The 17,962-nt window shown below is 41.8% G+C and overlaps 1 protein-coding gene across 12 annotated transcripts in view; it reads right to left on the minus strand.

Moving 5' to 3' along the window:
- Positions 1 to 17,962, minus strand: part of PIEZO2 (piezo type mechanosensitive ion channel component 2) — a 418,970-nt gene that overhangs the window by 356,851 nt on the left and 44,157 nt on the right. The window lies entirely within an intron of this gene.

Below are 17,962 nucleotides of genomic sequence, written 5' to 3' on the forward strand. Positions count from 1 at the left end.
ACCACTTGTCAAACCATGCTGTGCCAGGCATCCCTCATATAAAGTAGAGGAAGAGGGGCATGGATGTTAGCTCAGGGCCAGTCTTCCTCAGCAAAAAGAAGAGGATGGGCGGCAGATGTTAGCTCAGGGCTAATCTTCCTCAAAAAAAAAAAGAAAGGATAAACCTGTCCCAGGTGAAGGTGAAACTGGAATTTGATCCCAGTCAGGCTGTCTCCAGAGTCTTACTCTTAACCACTCCCCTCTGCTACCTTCTTCTGCACACAGGAAACATCTTTAAGAATGTATCAGACTATTAACAGCAGTCACCTTTGGGAAGAGGTATTGAAGGAGGGAGAAAGTGGCTTTTTATCTTACAATGTTAAAGTTTCTCATAATGTATATGTGTATAGTTTGCATTTTAAAATAAAATTAAATCTAAGGAAAAGTAGTCTCTTCCATTTCTGAATACCCATAACATTTTGGCTTTATCATTCTTATGACTTGACAACGTATGGCTGTGTAGCATTTCACCATGCAAACATGTTCCTGTCTTGATTAGACTATAAGCCCCTTAAGAGTAGGGCTTTGCCATCGCTGTGTCTTCAGGAACCCGGTATAATACCTCACACATCAGAAGCATGTGATGACTGTGCAGAATGAATAAAGGAATGAAAGTTGAACTCCCACTGCCCTTAAAAACAGAAGAGTCATAGGAAAGCTTTCATATCTGACTAGTGGTGTAAATGTTCAATAACTTTCACCAAATAGATTATTCTGCAATACTCCGTCTGGCTAACACAATGACACGGCTACAGCAACATTAAAAAGGAATGAGATGAAAGAGTCTGTTGGAAAAGTAATATTTGGGTAATAATTTCCACTTAGGCATCCAGGAAGAGACAAGAAACAAGACAGCCTCTTGAATCATGAACCTTTTCTGTCACAAAGAAGTTAAGCTCCAGGGAGCTCCTCTTGGAAGAAAAAGGTGTATAAAGTGAAACTCCAAATCTTAACCACTTTTTTCTTATAAATGGAGTCAAGGCAAAATTTTACTTTATCACAAGAGATTCTATAAGGCTTTGGTCAGCTTTCAGGAGTGATGCGACATTTATTAAGCTTACATGCTACACAAAGAAAGCGGGGAAATATGTCTTCCACTGTCCATCTTGAGCACACTGAATGCCACAGTATGACTCCTAATTTGTGGCAATTAGAAGAGGAAACCAAAACATTCAGCCCAGGAGAGCTGTGAGAAGCAAAGCCATGAAAACTCCAAGTCTCCACTTCCCTTTGCAAAATGGAATTATGCCAGGAGTAATTTTTTAATGCCACTGGAGGCTAGTTCAATCGGAAGTGCTTAAATTACACATGAGATGAGTTGCAAGGACTTTACAGACCTCCCTGAGCCGTCCTCGGACCACTTCTCTGCTGGCGGGACTAAGTTCCCAGCTGGGACAGTGCCAGCCGGGGTGATCCAGGAGCGAGGCTCAGAGCCCAACTTAAGGGTTGGAGTTGAACTGCTCTTGAGGAGAGGAAGGCCGGAGTGGGAGTGCCGGGAGCCAGAGGTGACCCCTTCAGGTGAAAATGGAGAGGAGCCTCTCCAAACCAAACTTAAACGATGGGGGCAAATCACACAATGGCCAACAATCCACTGGTAACATCCAACCCCTTCACCAGTAAGAACTAATGAAGTAAATCCAGTTAAAACTTCACAGGAATAACTGAATTCCTGAGGGCGAGGGAGGGAAAGAGAGATCACAAATCATCTTCTATTTGGATGGACACCACTTGAGGTAGTTTTCTATGCCCTTCCTTGGCACAAATGAATCCTGAAGAGCAAACAATTCATTGCCTTTTTTTTTTCTAAGAAAAAGAACTAAAGTTGTTTTTTCTCAGCGATCATCTGGAACCTGTTAATTTTTGTAGCAGATTGCCTAGAAAGACAGCCCGGAGGGTAAAGGAAAGCAAACTCCAGGCTTCTTCTTCTTCTTCTTCCTCCTTTTCTTTAGAAATACATTTGGGGCCCAAAGCTCCTCCCTCAGGCCTCTTTGAGGCTGCAATAACGGAGGGCACATCAAAGGAAAGAAGACCACAATGTGGTCCTAGAAAATTCTATGAAACACATGTACTAGGATGGAGGAATGTCAAACACGCTGGACTGAATCGAGCTGTAGCTCCCTATGAAGCAGAGGTGACCCTGTCTGTCATAGAAGTTACCTTCAGTGGCCATTACCTCCTTTATTCTGTAGATTCACTCAGGGTTGGCCCGGTCGCCCACTCCTCCTGCCAGCCCACAAGATTCACCGTCTGACATCGAGCCCACATCATCTTTTTCCTTCCTTCTCATTCTGAACCAGCAGCTGGTATAAGGTCAGTCTTTTCACTTAGGTAAGTGTGAATACGTTCACTCCACAGATGAAGACTCTAAGGCAGAATGACTTACACGTTTAACTTTATTCCATGTCCAGCTACTCTAGAAAGCTGATTTGTTGTGTTTTATTACAAGATGGAAATATTTTGATTCATTTAGTAGCGAGGAACAGAATTTCTCTTAGTAAGAGAACTATATTTGTTTGGACATTTTCCATGATCAATTCTTGGGGTAGAATGAGAGATCCGAGGAGTCCAGCTAAGGGCAATGCTCTGCCAGACAGGGTAATGCTGTCTGGGCTTCAAAGCGGAGAGGAAACAGAGAAGACTGAGCATGGAGGCGAAGCCACTCAGACGTGCAGGTCCCGTAGGACATGCCGAGGCCTCTTCCTGGGACACACAGGACTCATGGGAGGTTTGGTGCAAGTGCCTGAAAGGGCTGCACTTTGCGTCCAAGGTGATGTGAGGCAGAACCGAAGCTGGACACAGATGTAGGAAGCTCCAAGGCAGGAAGACTTGGGGAATTTACAGAAATTATCCTTAGAGGGCTCTGGGCTCTCACAGGCCGTGCAACTGGGACTGAGGGGAGGGGAAGAGGAAAGCTCGGTAGGACAGCCATTGTATATGTGTTTGACACCGAAACAAGCAGTCTATGTAGTCCATTTTGATTAAAAAGTCAATTTAATGAGAAGAAAGGAGAGGTTGGAAAGGGAACCCTTATTTGATATCTGATAGAGTTACTTTTCTCTTCATAATCCTTTGTTGAATCAATCAAATCTTACAGAGCACATGCCAGGTGCTAGGAAAAATAACTTGCTAGCACTGTTCAGGCTACAGAGCCTTTATCTCACTGATATGCTACAGTCCTGTGAAGTAGGAGTTGTCATCACTCCCCTTTCACAGGGCCCAGGATCATACAAAGATTAGGATGGAAAGCCAGAACTCAAACCTTGGATTCCAGAAGCTTTCCTTCTCTCACACTGGTTGCCCATTGCCATGGAGACCCAACCACAGCGACCTGGTCCTGCTGGCTTCCTCCTTTCTCATCCCTTGCTCTTAAGTGCACATAGTTGGCTTGAGTTTTGGTCTTCGAGTGATTTAATTTTACTTCCCCTTAGCAAATCTGACTCTACTTTTGTTGGCTATTTTCTCTACCAAGAATTCCATTCTAATAATCTGAGATGGTGGAAACTCCACTAGACATCACGCCACTGGCAAATTTAAGCTTCTCGATTCTGAGTTTCAAGAACTCAGGTTTGAGGTGGAATGGAATTAGATGCTCCCAGAATCATCTTTCTAGAATACAAATGTGATCACGTCTCTCCTTTGCCTTCAACTAGTTATGGGACAGTAACAGTAATCAAAATTATTAGCATACACAGTGCATCATCTATTAGTTGCCCTTATGTTAGAGACTTCACATTTTCTGGCTCTTTAGTTTATCTGCTTTATCTCCTTCCTCTAGATGAGGCTGCCACATAGCAGTTGTTAAGTAAAAGAGTGGAAGACAGAATGAACTAACACATGAAAATATTTTTTCATCTTCACGAGGTATTGTCATTTGTATTTTGAAGATGAACATAATGAGACTCTGAAAGGATAAATATTTTGCCCTAAGTCATGTCAGTAGCTGGAAGACAAGAGGACAAGAATCAAACTAGATCAAGCTCTCAATTTCAGACTCCTTCCACTTCCTCACACCAACTCTCATCCACATTCCACACCCTTTAAAATCTGGACAACCCATCTCACAGCCTCAGGCCTCACCACACCACAAACTCCAGACACTCACTTGCTTCCTCAAAATACTCCACGACTTTTCACTCTTCCTTTCCTTTTGACGTGCTGTCCAATTTCCTGGAATGCCCCTCCTCATCCTGCCCCTTCAATGGGTCCAGCTCCAAGCCCATTTGCTGACTAAGCTTCTCCAGCCCAGCCTCCCTCCCACTTCCCCCCTGCCCCCATGACTTGGGGGCTCTTAGTGCATGCAGGTTTTGCTTTTAAACTGTTTATTGGTCGTAAACTATGAGCCAGTACTCCTATCTTGATAAATTATGAAATGAATCTCTTACCCCTCCTTCTTCCTGAGTCCTCTCCTCCCGTCTCTATTAAGGCTGTAATTTCCTAGACATTAACAGGAGGCTAAATATGGAACAGCAGATATCACTATGAAAATAAAGGAAAATGTTTTTTAAAAACTTACTTGAATTTTAATGCTTTCTGGCACACAAAAAATACTGTTTTGGGAAGGAAGGAAGAAAGGAAAGGAGAAAGGGAGGGAGGAAGAGGCATACCTCCCATCATGAAAACCCCAGTGGTGTATGTGGTGCTCTGAAGCCCTGTGAACTACCCCGGACAGAGACCATCAAGTATCCCCGTGCATTCCCAGCATCCAGTACATCGTCCTGGCGTGGAAGGAGGTGTCAAAAAAGGTATGTTGTACCGAACTGGACTGACATCACACGCAAGAAAATAATATTCATTATGATATACACAGATTTTAAAAATTGATAAAATGTCAATAGTGGGAAATATTAAAATTATCAGTTGCCATAAAAACTAATTAATGTGAAGCTGACTTTTAAAAGCATCATCTTGCTTATTCTAATGATACGAAAATTCAACACGGAAGTCTTAATAACAAGTTAATGAGACCAATAAGTAAGTGGAAAAAATAAATAGGAGGAAAATGATGTTATTATAGGATATCCAAACAATATGAACAAATCTACAAATTTGCCAGTAACTATTCTAAAGGAAGTGATAGATACAAAAAACACAATTATGTGGTGATAATGGATCCTTGCTTCTCCAGCCAAACTTTCTTATAATCAAAAAAATGAGGCAAATAAATAATTCAAGTTTTTTTTTTTAATGGGAAGAGGTGAAAGAGCTGAAAATGTCATATCTCAGCGAAATAAGATTTTTAATTTAAAATTGTACCTCAAACCCCAAGGTTTTTTTCAGGGAATAAAGTAAGTCTTGTATGTTTTGAATAAAGATGGCCACTCCTGTCTGTGGCATGTCAGGACATTGGCCAAATCCACCTTCAGTGTCACTTTCAGCCCTGGGCAGCGTCAGAGTTGGGATTACATTAGCACAGGGCCAATCCACCTTCTCCGTGGGCAGAGTCCTGAGGACACAAGCACTCTCCCTCCCAAGCAATACACTTGTTCTTTCTTCATTTTAATCTAAACATATTTATCTGACTCTAGATAACAAAAGTGTTTTTCCTCTGCAAATTAATAAGAACATGGTGCTGCCGCTCAAGGAATTTATGACCTCAATGTACAGTGAGAAGAGACCAGCTTTATGCTCTGGTGCTTTCTATGGGCACAGGTAATTTTATTCCACATTTTGTCCATGTACCTCTTCATATCCCCTAATCATACTATGCTCACCTTCTCTTCCTCACTCTTTCCACAACTTTTCATCAAGAGCACATAAAACCCCACATCAGGTTTTCATTTGTGCTTCTGCCACCTACATCAAGCTTCCATCTTCCTCTGAGGTGAGCTACTCCGGGTCTGAAGCAGATGTGGCAGTATGAGGGCTTCGCATGCAGCCCCGAGACTTGTGCGCTGGTCCCTCCTGCCTCTCCACCCAACCGCCTTCTGAGCGCACTCAGAACCTCTGGCACAACTGCTGCTGGCAGCCCCCATTGCTGTGGCTTCTTTTCTGGTTCTCTTTGCCTTTGAACTAGAACATACTGCTTCCTGTGTTTCCTCCGTGATCGGCTCAAGAGCGGCCTTCAGGAAGTCATCTCTTGAACGCCTGATGCTGAGTGAGGCACTTCCTTGGCTGTGTTCCCACCAGGCCCTGTACAGACCTCTATGTGTATTCACAACACTGGGACTTTCTAGTTACAAGTCTTTTCCCCCACAAAAGTGTAAGTGCCTGGAGGCATCAACTGTGTCCTATTCATTCCTGCATCCCCAGGAACTTAACACAGAGAAGGTCCTGAAATGAACACACAGAACAGAATTCCATGTCAGTCAGAATAACGAACTCCCATCTTGACATTCTGCTAATAACTGCTTGGTTGAGGAAACCTGGAAGTACTACAACACATTTCCTTAAATGAGAAGTCCGGAAAATTCTTTGACTTTCTATTTATTGGATTCCTACATTAGCCAACACTTCTTCATTTCTACAGTGCAGAAATAAGGAATGTTCAGCTGAGAACCCTTCAAGGTTCTGGCAGACTCTGAGTGAATTATATTGATAGGTTTTGCCATGTTCTGATTTTTATCTTCTTTGAGCCCTAGCATAATCAATTTAATAATTGCTTTCTTTACCATATGTACCATTTCTTAGCTACAGATAAAGAAAACCATGTCAACCAGGGTCCTAGCAGAACGCAGGTAGTCCACTCAAACTAGGTAACTGAAGAGAGTGTAATGAAGGCACTATATGCAAGGGTATAGTCTGGGTTACACAAAGGTACAAGAAGGCATAGCACAGAACCAGAGGGCTATCAACAGTGGGGAGCCACTTGCACCTGACCTCTCTCCTCCTGCCCTTCGATCTCTTGCCAGCACCTCTCACTGGCCAAATCATCCAGAAGTGCAAGGGCAGAAAAGCTTCTTAATGCAGGGCAGCCTCCCAGTGCACATAAGGGGGCCACTGGTCTGGAGGAGCAAATGGAAAACATCCAACACTGTGACTAATCTCCACAGAGACCAGCAAGTGCAGAGAAATGCACAGTGCATGAGAATTAGCAGGTGACTACACAAATAACATTTAGTTTTACTGAGTTATCATAGAAACTGCTTTCCTAGTGTACTGTTTATGAATCAATTATAGCAATTATCAGTATGTCTAGTGTTAATGACAGGTGTGTATCCTCTTCACTGGTCAGTGGTTCTTACAACTGGCTACATGGCAGAATCTTCTGGGCAGTCCCATCCATACTCTCTGAGTCCAAATCCTCAGGAGTAGTCCCTCAATAACTACATTTTTCCAAAGCATTCCAGGCAATTTAAATGCACATAATGGTTGATAACCACCCCTCTAAGCTCTCAGAGCTTAATTCATCTTAACTTATCTTGACAATAGAATGCTTAATAGGATACACTGAGGACCTACCTACTAAGACTTAAAACCTGTTGTTGAATTGAGCAAAAACAGGAGAACACAACGTGTAATCGAGTATTTTCAATAGAAAAGACATAATTGAGTTCAAGAAATCAATTACTTCGTCAAGAGATAAGAATCCAAAGCAGGGATGACAGGTGACTCTGTATGCAACTACTGATGGTCTCTAAAAGCTACAAAATGCCTTCATCCCAGGACTCTGAAAACAAGAAGGAAAGAATGTATGTACAATAGTTTGATTCCCTAAACTCTTGAAATTCCTTTTAAGAGACAAGCTTGTGTAAGCGAATTTCAGGTCAAATGATGGGGGTGGGAGAACCATTCCTCTTCCAAGGAATAATAGCCACATCTAGTGTTTTGGAACACCAGCTGTGCCCTAGGTGCCCTGTCAAGTCCCTATAAACTTCCTCACAGAACTTTCTAACTGGCACATGGTTTATTGACCTGACAGCACATGAATATTGACAGGTGGAAGGTACATCTATCTCCTCAAATAGCCCATCTGACCATGGGATCTGACCACAGAGGTCCTCAATGGGAGGGGGAGACTTTCCTTTCTATGTCTACAGGGCCTCAGGAGGTGAGCAGTGTTCCAAACACGGATCTCTCCAAGCTCTGTGCAAGGAGCACTTCCTGTCCTAGCTGTTCACTGCAGCCACCAAGAAAGCTCTGATAGAAACCCAGACAATGTCAAGTCCTATGAAGAGAACTTACTGATCTCATGAGCTAGGGTCTCAAAAGGAATCGTAAAATCATGACAAAAGGTGACAAAAATTCTCCAATTCCTCTTCTTATCACAGGGAAGGGAAGTGTACAAAAGAGTGTAGTTTGAAGTCCTAAGATGGGCCTCGAGGTATTGAGCAGCCAGGCAGAGCTCTTCTGAGAGAAGAAGGATGGGAAGACAAGCAGGAAACCTGAAGTCCTGATGCTGAGATTCTGTCCGTTGTGCCTCGTGTTCAGTTCAGCTTGCCAAGGTTTTTCTGTTCTATCGATTCTCCATTACAGGGCATCTGTAACGGTGCCCTTTTCCTGGAACAGACTGCAGAAGTCCCCTCTGACCTTTGATAAGCTGGCTGCCAAATTTGGCCTACCAGATTAAATGGCAAGGAAGGAAGAAGAGAGTGGGAGGTATGAGGGAGAGAGAGAGAGAGAGGAGAGGGAGAAACACAAACTGCCCTACAAAAAACAAACTGAAAAATAAGCATTTATATATGGCTTTAAGCTTAGAAATGGAAGTGAATGTGAAACCACTCAATGAGGGACGCACCGAATCTGACACAGTCTAATGGCGTCACAGTATCCACTGACTGGCTGGACCAAACACTGTGGAAACCTACGTTGGACCTGAAGGGTGTGGGGGGAGGTCAGAGCAGAGGGAGAGGGCAGGGGAAGTCAATTACCTCTAGGCAAACTGCCCAAGAAGCTTAAAGTATAAATACAAGGTAAAAATAGACTCACAATCATTTTATCTTTCCAATCAGAGTTTCACAACCACATCCCCTACTTTCTTTAGGAGTCTGCACAGGGCACATTTCTCTTCAAGAGACAGCACTTCAAAAGACAGTACACTTGCATGGAGAAGATAAATTTGTTAAGTTAAATTTGTTAACATGAGGGATCCCTGTGTTAGCGTACGTGAAATGTCAACTTTCTAACCTCTGGTTAAAATTAAACAAGAAATATCCCCTAATAAATTTTTAGGTATAGTGGAGAAAAATTACAAGAACGGCAGGTTTGGAGCACTGGCATTAATAAGGGATGCTCCTACTGAAAACTTATTCCAAGACAAACATGGTTTAACTAACAAGTAATTTAGTAACTAACAGCTCTTGTGGCATGAACCTTTGGTTCTGCTATCTCATCTAAAATACTGGGATAAGAAGACTCCCTATTTCATGGATGACAACGGAGGGGCTGAATAAGACATGAGCACGCCTAGAAAGGGCTGGCCCACCGTGAGCACTACGAAAGTGTTAGCTCTTTTTCATAATGCCCTGGTTGTTATTGGAAATCTCCTCCCAACACTCAAGCTGGTCACTGGGATAAAGATTTGTTAACTGCCAATCCTTGATTCAGCTCCCAGAATCAGGGATTAGTAACTGAACGCAGCTCCCAATGGCAGCAGACCCAACTCAAACACAAAGCAGGTCTCGCTCGTCAGTCACTGCTCAGACAGAGTCAGAAGTCCTTCTTCCACTTGAACAACCTCCTAAAACAGAGCGTGTTCTGCTGTCCAGCTCTATAAAGGGTAGACCAGTGGGTTTCCCCATGCTATGAGTGAAACATTATTTCAATAAAGGACCCTTTGGAGTGTGTAGCAAATACGGTCTTTGACACAGGCTTAATTTCACTCAGAGAGGTGGCTAAAAAGTCAGCTTCCAAGAGGTTGTCTGATACCTTGACTAGAGAAAGAGATTTGAGAATGAAGATTAATGGAATATATTCTGGTCCAAGATCAAAAACACATCATCTCAAGCCCTACTGACAAAAGCAAAGAACTGGAATTAACAATAGTAAAATGGTTAAAAATACTCAGGAAAGTCATATTGTGGAATACTGCTCATCCACTTGAAATCATGTTGACAGTGAATATTTACCAAGAGACTGTTAAATAATTAGAGCAAATTATCAAAAATATACAGCATATGATTCAATTTTATGAAGACATCATATGAAGCGACATCTAAATATTCACTTGATCAAAGCTGGGGTGAGGGGACATGAAGAAGAGCAGCGGTCATCATCACTCAGTAGGACAATCACAATTGATTTGCATTCTGTATTTACAGATTTCAGTCTGTTTTTACATTTTCTAGAATTAATATAGATTATTCTTGTGACCAAGAAGTTATTAATTTTAAAGTTTTTTTAATTCCAATGGAAAAATCCTAGACACAATTTTTATACAACCAAGAATAAACTTGACTGGGCAGGGCAATCGGGATTCAACTTTGGATCTTGAAGAGATTTGAACAAAAAGCGTTTTGTAAAACCAGGAGAGAGACTCACGGATGAGGTTCAGTCTTTGCCTTTTACCAGCTGAGCCTGCGTCATCAAGGTTGGAACTGAGAAAATCACACGTGTAGAGCTCCTCGGCCCACCTGTTCCAACCCCACAATATCCCCATACCTATCTTCGGAGTAAGTAGCAGATGTCACATTTTCTATTGCCTTTCCCTGTCAAAACTTGTTCTCAGAAAAATTGGCTTAATATGTGTCTGAGGTGTTCTTTAAACCCACATCATTCTCATTTACCCTAAGGCCTGACAAGCCCAAGCGCTTACGTTATTGAATGTGTTTGAGGTCAGGACCATTTGGTTCCGAAGATTGCAAATCAAAGAATGATTTCTGGAAACATTCTAACTTCAGTAGCTTTGCTTACTAGTGATAGATAGAAAAAATAATATGGACTAGATTGTTAGGTATCCTAGAGGAAAACATCTTTTCTCTCTGGTCTATAAGAAGACGCCATCTCCAGAAGTACTATGTAGCCTGAATTAAGCAGAGCTGCCATTTCGTGACAGTGGCCCAACCTCACCAATCAAGCTGGTTTTCAACCAACACCCTCCATGGCAACACTGTTAATCCAATTTGAAGATCCTGAAACAGTTCTAAAATCACTTCATTTTAATGTATACAATTTAATAAACAAATGATAACTGAATATGGGTTGTTTTTATATTTAACTTTCTAAGACTTCATACAAATTTACCAAGAAGAAAACAGGCTTGTTCTGATGATGTAACCAGATGACTACAGTCAACTTAATTTTGGGGCACCAGATATTCTCTTCTGCAAGATTCTCCCTTTACAGATTCTGGGTAGGTGCCAAAAGATGGATTTCTCTTTGGTATAACATCTGTTCACTCAACATCTTGAACCACCTTAAAAGAAACTTAAAAAGTTTTAAATCCTTAGCATTAGTGGGCTAAATAAAAGGCTTCTCTCTGCCTCTAAGTACCATGACGGTATGTAATACACCTTTTTTGTCCCCCCCATACACTCAGCACCTGGCACAGAGCCTAGTGCATTGTAAACACTCAATAAATGGGTATTAAGTGACGGAATGCTAAATGTACAGCTGTTTAGTGGATTGGATGGCTGAAATAATTCAACTTTTCCACTCTAATAATTTGATCAGATCTTTTGTGTTCAGCTGTTCACAGGCATGTAACATTTAACCCTCCCAAACCACCAGCGTATCCATTTACCATTAAAATTTTACAACTGAGGAATCTGTGGGCAAGTGACTTTTGTAAAGTCACACAAAGAAAAAGTAGCGTCAGTAAGCGGCAAACCCAGGCCTTTGACTCCAAACTGATGACTTTTCCACCATTTTCAGCTGCCTCAGTCGGCAAAGCAACTTCGTTCTCTTAAAGACCCAGAGCCCCACCCCAGGAGCCCCGCACAGCCACAGGTGCTGGGGTAGCAGCAGCATTCCAGCAACTCTCCAAAATCAATTAACTTCTGCAGGTGCTCGGGAGCCCTGCCGTTCACTTTCGCAAAACAGACACAATCAGCCACTGCCGCGGGCACCCCAGCCCGCCCCTACCTAACTCCAGCTGGTCCTTTGCTTCTCTTCATAAAGTGAAGACATTCCTTCTCAATTTTTCTCTACAGATTCTAAACAGGAAAGAAAAATAGGAACGGGAGGAAGAGCTGATTATTATGCATAAATTATAAAATATCTTTAAACATCGCTTGGGATCTTTTTCCAGTTCTCATAAAAAGTCCCTTTGTAAACGTTAGTCTGCAAATTTAGAAGCACTTAATAAAATGTCAAGTGAATCGTCACAGGGATGGCTTGACTGAAAGCTTTCTCATCGGCTTCATCAGCTCTTCCTAGCAACCTGAAAAACATCCACTGAAACGGAGTCCAAGGCCCACCTGGACCAACTGGACACGCAGCTGTGTGGCCTCACACTCGGGCTGCAGGGGAGACTGCTCCACTCCCCAGCCACTGCCCATGCCCCCACCTCCACAAAGGGACTTCAGACTGGGAGAGAGACTCCAAAGTTTGCTACGTGGTAAGTTGACAAGGCTGTTAACTGCAGAGACTCATGGACGAGTAGCCATTCTTCTCCCACCTGTAGATCAATAGGAAAAATATAAACCTAATCAGCCCTTGGAGCGGGAGTCTAGACGCTGGCCTCCTTCCCTTTTCTCCTGGGGCCCAAAGAGGAAAAAACAATATTCTCCCTCCTTGCCATGACAGAAGATACAGGCTACTTACAAAGGAAAATGCCCTGACTCTGCACTTTGGAATCAAGGCGTCTTTGAACTAAGAGGTGGCTTTCACTTTAAAAGCGAGGAAACTGAGGCGCAGTGAGGGAAGTGACTTGCCCCAGGTCAGAACTAAACCAGAACCCAGGTCAATATCACCCAGCGCCCACTGACTCCACCCACCCCTGCGCGCCTCCTTCCATTTTTAAAAAATTCAGTATGTGGTCAAAGACATTTCTGAACAATACGGAAAACATAACAAACTCATATAACACTAGTGAAAATTATTTTATTCATACCGAGCGAGAATCAAATGGGAGTGGGAAAGGAATAGGCATATCCTGTTTTGTGGTTAAAAAAAGTTAATAACCTCAACATGAACCCCTTTCATGTGATTCCTGGATCCTAAATCAGGACGTCAACCAATCTGGAAGATTTGGGCTAAATAGCCCTGAAATCCCCTGCAGCAGATTAGGGAGAGAGAAATGAATCGGTCTCCTTTTCCTTTCACTAGTCCCCATGACTTCCAAAAATAATACTCTGGTCCAGCTGTTCGGTAAGGCCTTTGGTTTATTTGTAGTTAGTTGAAGTAGAAGACTATAAATTAAACTCAGATGCCATGAGGGAGAAATGTCAGTCCTTCCAAATGCAACACTGAAAAGCCTCTCTTGTTTTTGCGCTGAATGGAAGACCATGCGAGCAACAGAGCTTTGACCCAGCGCCCCACTGACTCCAGGCATGAAGAGGCCAGGAAAAGTGGAGCTGTCCTAAAATGGCTCGCATTCTCTGAGCCAGCAAGCCGGCTCGGTCCCTTGTTTGAATCCCCAAGGTACCCGGGCAGCGGCAGATCTGAGAAGCAGCTCAGCGGCTGAGGCGCCCCCAGGCTCCTGGCCTTCTTGGACATGGGCACGGCCTGAGTGAAGCAGCCGCGGGAGAGGGGCCACGGCGCCCTCTGTCCAACCAAGCCTGTCCACCAGACAGCCCCTGTGGGCTCCAGGCACTAGGTTCCAGGTCTGCTACCAAACACCATTTCACTGGCTTCTGTGATATTTGCTTGGTTTTTAATGCTGAACCCGGTCCAAAGGGGTGGAGGCGCAGAGCAGGAATGCAGGGGCCTGAATTCTGAGTTCAAGCCCTGCTTCTGCCACCAGAGAGAGGGGCAGCCTGAGACACACACCCCGCTGTTTCCATTTCCTCATCGATAAAATGCAGAAGCTCTCCTAAGCATCCATGTGGTCATTTCCAGTTCTCGTCAGCAAGATTTCCAAGCAGAACAGAAAGCAGAATATCTTTACAGGTAACTTCTCAAATGGACGCCTTCTTTCCTTCCCTTTACCCGCATCCCCTCACGGCTACCTCTTGTCACTCCAACAAAGTCTGACTGAAAAGTGAAGAGGAAGACATTAGAAGAGAAGCAAGGACAGTCACCTACACATCTCAGGAACAACAAAGTGACATAAGGAGCGTTCATTCTCCTGTGTCAGGCTGCCCATTGCCGGCAAAACTGGAGACTTGCTTCTGCCCTCCTTCCAATCCCCAGCCCTGGAGATGAGAGCTGCTGGCAGATTTTCACTTGCTTTTGTCTAAGAAAGATTTAACATCTAAAGTCAACAAGATTTTTCCTCTAGGAAACTGTCAGACAAAAATAGCTAATGAGTTAAGTCTGTCACAGGGCAGGACATTTCTTCTGTATATGAGGCAATTTCATCCCTTCCTTGGAAATGGTTCCCGCTCCAGCTCCACTTCATTTTCTGCAAACAGGTGTCAGCAAACTACATCCCTGGGGCCAAACCCCGCCCCGAGAGCGGAGAATGGTTTTTATATTTTTTAATGATTGGAAAAAAGTCAAAAGAAGAGTATTTCATGAAATGTGAAAATTATATGAAATTCAAATTTCAGCGTCCATAAATAAACCTTGAGGGCAACACAGCCACGCTCATTCTTTTCAATACTGCCCACAGCAGCTTTTCTGCTACGATGGCAGAAGAGAGTGGTTGCAATAGAGCCTGTGTGGTGGGCAAAGCTGAAATATTTACTGCCCAGCCCTTCACAGAAAAGGTGTGTCGATCCCAGACGTGGAGGGATCAAGTCCAGAATTTAGTACAGAGCAAGCACTGAGCTGGGGGGCCCTCTGACAAGGAAACACAGGCTCAGCCAGAACTGCTTTACAGTCTGAGGAGAGCAGGAGATATACAAGAGGAAAACAGCCCACCCACCACCAAAGTCGGTCTTCGCCTGACCTCTCCTCCCTGCCTGTTACTTTCATTCCAAGTCCACTTCAGCTCATTGAAACATAAATGTGTTAGCTCTATTTTCAACAGCTTTGTCTACCCATTAGAAAGATTATTTTGTTATTAAATGTTTGGAAATACTGTTGCACATTAGAAGAATACTTCTTGGTCCGAAATAGTCTGTCCACTCAGCTGTTTTCTAAAGATATCTGTGGACTTCTCCGTTTTGCCCTTATTTAAAATGCTACATGTTGGCAACAGAGGAAAAATGTGAGCCTTTTATTTTTCACCTCCTAGTCCTCTGTTCTATGATTTTTAAAATTAAAATACACTAATTATATTATAAAATGAATTAGTAATTAAACAAATGCTCACTCATATAGTTTAATCCAGTAGGCTTACTTCCAGGAATTTATTTTAAGGAAATAATCAGAGCTGCAGGCAGAAATTTATGTGTCATGATGGTAATTCTAGTATTATTTGCAAAATTTAAAAATTAGAAACAAGTCAATATCCAACAATGTGGAATAACTAAATTAATTATGACATTGCTCTTGAGGACATCATGAAACCACTATCAAACATGATTTTCCAAAACTATTGATCCATGGGAAAATTAGAAAACAAGATACTTGCACACACATGTGTGGAAATGCAAACATGAGAGTTATTATTCCAAACGTTAATAATGGTTACATGTAGGTAGTGAAACTATGGGTGATCTTTTTCTCTTCCTATGTTTCCTTATTTTCTAGTTTTTCTTACAAAGTAATGTGCTCTTTATAAAATTTTCCAACATTAAAAAGCTCGTAAAATAAAAAGAAAGCTCCCCACTGCCTATTTTGAATTCTTTTCCTCACAAGAACTCATTATTAACTTTCAATGTGTATTGTTCCAAACCAATTTCTTTTTTACAAAAGCAAGACTAGATTATTAACAATGTTCTATAACTTGCCTTTATAAATAAACAATCTACTACGTCAGTACATATATATGTACTGTATTCCTTTTTTAAGACTGCATAGTTCCACAGTTCCCATGATTTATGGAATCAATCCCCTATGACTAGACTTTAGGTTTCCGTCCTGCATTCAACAATCTTAGAAACCTATTTCTGCTCATTTGTGCCAGTATTTCCGTAGGTTAACAAACTATTGGAAGATAAAATGGGCATATTTTAAATTTCAATACATCATACCAAAATTTCCTCCAAAAACAGATGAAAAACATATGGTTCATATAGAAGGTCCTTGTTAAACGTACCCTCAGAAATACCAAATCAGTCCATTTATTTTTTCAATAGGTGAGCTGTGAGATCTTATCATTTTAATATACATTTTTATTATTTATGAGTTTGATTTTATATTTGTATGACATTCATAATTTGTACTCCTTTCATAAGTTGTAGATAAATATCATTTTCCATTTTTTGTAGGCTATTTGTTTTATTCCAGCTAAACTGTTACATCCTCTCATATATTATAGACAGCCAAACTTCGTAATTATATACATTACAAATGTTTTCTCCTAGTTTATCATTTGCCTTTATACTTTCTTTATGAGGTCTTTCATTATTAAAAAAACTGCTTAATTATTATTCTTACTTTAAGAAAATTAAGGGTATTTTAAAATGGATCAATGTAAATAAGGCTTTCAATAGAGATACATAAAATGGAAAGTTGAAACATCAATACGTGGACCAAAAATTTTTTTCCTCACTGATCTATGTATTAACTTGCTTCTTGCTCTGCAGGCAAGATTTAAAAGTTTAGACTTGAAAGAGATTTCCGTATTTATTGAAAAAGAATGAGGTTTTTAATTGAATACACCCATTGCCCTAAATCTACAATCACTTGATTGTCTTGCTAAAACAACGGATATTTCAAATGATTGCTCCCTTTGATTTTTCCTCCCATTTGAATGCTTTTTAAAAAGAAATAGAATTAATTATCACACAAATACTCATGTAATAGAGTCAAATGTCATGGAAACTAAAGTGATGATTTAGATGATCAGCTGGCTGGAACTTAGCTGGCTTCCATCATAAATGCCAAGGACAACAGCATTTTAAAAGTCCGTCCCGCCCACTGAGAATTTCAACTTGCATCGTGTCAAAAGGTGTTTCCTTATACTCTATATAACATCCCCTTTGATTCTTTCCGGGGTCATGCTCGCCACATTTTCACTTTTGTAATGCTCCAACAAGTGGCATGGGAATCCTGGGTCATATGAAGGTGGGCAGAGAGGACCAACTTAATTTCAAGTGGCCACGGTGAACTCAAGAGTTTATTTGGGATGGGATGGGATGGCCTATGACACACTTTAGAGAGTATTTAATGATAGTGGCCTCCCCAAGAGTCTAGGAGTTCTTTAGGGTCTGGGTTTGGTTCACACTTTTCACAAACTTCCCCAAGGCCAAGTGGAGTCCCCACTCTTGCTTTGTCCTACTCAAGCCCAACTGGGTTCCTCCCAACTGAGCCAACTCAAGCCCTCTACTGACCTTCCCTAATTCTCAAAAAAAATCCCTCGAGACCTCTAAATCCCCTCTGGAGTCCAGGGACTTGACCGAGTCAATCCAGTGGCTCTGGGAGCAGCGGCGTGCACCTCTCCATGCACCCGTTGCTGGCCCCAGGACCTCTCTCAGAGGGCCCTGATAATAGAAATGGAAGTGGTTCTGTTGAAATTCTAAGAAAATGTAAAAATGCCTGTCTTCAGCAAATTCTCACTTTCTTAGACCATTTTATACAAGAAACCATCAACTGTAAAGCACAATATCATTTTTATGTACCAGTAAGAAAACAGAAAAGCTGCCAAAAATGTTAACATATCAATAATTTAAAAAACACATTATAACTAGAGTTGAAATCTTTTAAACGAAAAATATGTGATATTTTCCCCACAAAATTATATTTCTCATCTGTCAATTTGGCACCAAAAAAAAAAAATGATGACGATGTTCAGTGTTCATATCCTCACAAAGAATTTCCTAAATTATTTAAGGTAAGTTGTGTTGGTCATTTTCCTCTTAGGTCGCTGTAAAAAATGCTACATTGATACTACCCT

Source organism: Equus caballus, chromosome 8 (assembly GCF_041296265.1).
Source record: "Equus caballus isolate H_3958 breed thoroughbred chromosome 8, TB-T2T, whole genome shotgun sequence".
Taxonomy (NCBI): Eukaryota; Metazoa; Chordata; class Mammalia; order Perissodactyla; family Equidae; genus Equus; species Equus caballus.